The 2,612-nt window shown below is 37.8% G+C and overlaps 2 long non-coding RNA genes across 2 annotated transcripts; one reads left to right on the top strand and one right to left on the bottom strand.

The window, feature by feature from the left end:
• Positions 1-355: 355 nt before the first annotated feature.
• Positions 356-1,126, bottom strand: LOC111717049 (uncharacterized). The gene is made up of 4 exons (XR_002768659.1): positions 1,035-1,126; positions 796-869; positions 546-632; positions 356-447 (listed from the first exon to the last, which is right to left on the bottom strand). It is a non-coding gene; the product is annotated as an uncharacterized LOC111717049 (long non-coding RNA).
• LOC111717048 (uncharacterized) lies at positions 363-1,249 on the top strand. The gene is made up of 3 exons (XR_002768658.1): positions 363-455; positions 571-853; positions 968-1,249. It is a non-coding gene; the product is annotated as an uncharacterized LOC111717048 (long non-coding RNA).
• The last annotated feature ends 1,363 nt before the right edge of the window (positions 1,250-2,612 follow it).

The raw sequence follows: 2,612 nt of genomic DNA on the forward strand, positions 1-2,612 counted from the left end.
CAAAAGACGCTCAAACTCCATTTTTTATTCTGGTTCCATTATTATTTTTAACGTCCAATTGATTGATTGATTTTTTTGTACCTTGTCTCAGGAAGGACAGAGCTGGAGAACGTTGAGATTCACCGTCTCCAACCTCAGCAGCCTGTGTTCCCTCCCCTTTCGCTCAGTCAATCCGCCCAGGCAGGGGCACGTTCAACCGTCCAAAGCTTCCACCCGTCAATCCAAACTGACCAACGCCTGAACCTTGGTGGCGCACGACTCAAAACAACAGCATACACCCGCAACTTTTCCGGAGGGGTCCCCTATCCAAACAGAGGAGGGGTCGGAGAGATTTATCTCGACCCATCCAGGATAATGAGCGAAGCCGTCAGCCAGGTTGAGGGACATGAGTCGGAGTACTCCTCCTTCACAAACCCGATTTTCAGTTCCACAGACATGGGCCCGAACCTACCAAGGTAAAAAAATATTATTTGAAAATTGAACAATACAAACAAATGGAAAATGAGTTATTATTTTAAACGTTTAAAAACTGTTCTTAAAATAACCTAATTTTCTTTTATTCTTTTTCAGTGCCACAGAGTTTGAGAGCAGCGACTGGCCAACCCCGCCCAACCAGTAACCACCAGACCGAGCTGTACACGATTTTATTATACTACAAACTTTTTTCTTTCAATTTTACATTACGGTTTACAACTGTACGGTGTTTTATACCCATGTCCCATACCGTACAATAAAAATTAGTTTAAGCATGGATTCGGTTTTTTTCAGAAATTGATAGAAAAAAATAACATGAACCTTTGGTCTGTTTTGGCGCTGGGGTATTGGATCTCCCTAATTTCCAGCAGTTTCCAAAGTAAGCTCACCCACATCTAAAAAGTAGAGAGAAACTTTAGATTTGAATTCATATTTTTTCGATGGTTCTCTGCACTACACCTTTGAGGGGTTATTTATTGATTTTCGCTTTAAGGACGGAGCCTGGTGTCACAATATTGCTTGAGAAGAGGAAAAACTAGAAATGTCATGCTAGAAGTCACCTTGGGTGTGCTAGAAGCCACATTATCCACACAAATGGTGATCTATTATCTGTTCCTGATGCCCGAGGGCAAGGGCAATCAGTACTCCTTCAACATACTGTGCGCCCTCTCAAACTGGATCTAAACCCCTGCTGGACTCGTACCATTGCCTTAAATTATAGTTTTATTGTAAAAAAGTGTATTTTTACACGGTTTTAATAAATATGTTATGTATATTACAAACTTTCTTTTCTTTTTTTGTTGTGGGTGTAGACAAGAAGCGTGTTTTGATCTATCGTACTTTAACACGTTTTTTTCTTTTCAAAACCATATTTACAGGGTGTCCCACGAAACATGACAATAGGAAAACGACTTGAAACTCGTCTTTGATATTTAAATTTATTTGTGACGTTTAGTCTTCTATCTACTTTAACATGTATGATTCTTGAAACAATTATCACATAATTCTCCTAGCCCTGGCATTTCCAAAAAGTGGTCTGCGTTTTTTGTGCTTTCAATATTACCGGAGATATAAAGAGTTTGGTTCAGATTTCAATTTTGTTAAATAAAAGCAAAATTGTCGAAATCTGAACGAAATTCTTCATATCTCGGGCAATATTGAAAGCACAAAAAAGGCAGACCACATTTTGGAAATGGCAGGACANTATTTTTTATTTAGGATTGTATTTTTATTTTGGTCTGAACTCGGCTCACTACTTGAATATAATCTGTAAACCTTTGGCGGATTGGAAGAAAACGATCCGGGGTTGTTATTTTTCGAGACATGTTCCCAAACCCCGAGCAGAGTTGGATTCGTTGGCACACGGATTTATACCTTAAAAACGATAAAAATATTTTAAGTTCGTCTAGTCGAGATACAACAAATTAAATTTAACATTTTTTCAGAACGGAGAAATTTAATATGAAAGAAGACAAGACGAGATAAAATTCGGGTAATAAAAAAATTCGATTTTTAGAAAACCACACTTCCCCCGGGTTATTCAGTGTATCCGCTAACTAAAAAATATGAAAACATGATTAGAAATCGACCTCTATGTCAAAATTTAGCTTGTCAGACTGTATGTTTGTATCCAATATACGTGGCAACGGCTGAACCGATCAGGCTCAAATTTTTTGTGGGACATCACGTGACCACAGGGAAGGTTAGAGAATGATAATTTTGTTAAAAAAATTATGTTTTTTTATTTTTTGTAAAAAAATTAAAATTCACGAAAATCCGCTTATTTTTTCTATTTAATGATCAAAAATAATTATCTTTTCAGACACCATGGGTTTCTGCGTATACAAAAAAATTTAAACAGATAGAATCAATTAACCAATTTTAATTTTGATGCAGATCCTGGATCCAGAGAAGAAATAGATCCAGGCCCATGGATCCTGTAGCGACCGAGCGAAATAGGCCTGAAAGGAAAAGGAAAGGGGAATGGGAAAAGGGGGAAGAGAAAAGGAAAAAAGGGGAAAGGAAGAGAAAAAAGGAAGTGGGAATGAAAAAAAGCTGGAAAAAGAGGAAAATAAGCAAAACCCTTTTTAGGTTTTTGTCCCCCTTAATAGCATTATCATGTTCCCCCCCCCCCCCCC

This window comes from Eurytemora carolleeae, unplaced genomic scaffold (genome assembly GCF_000591075.1).
Source record: "Eurytemora carolleeae unplaced genomic scaffold, Eaff_2.0 scaffold2320, whole genome shotgun sequence".
Lineage (NCBI taxonomy): Eukaryota > Metazoa > Arthropoda > Copepoda > Calanoida > Temoridae > Eurytemora > Eurytemora carolleeae.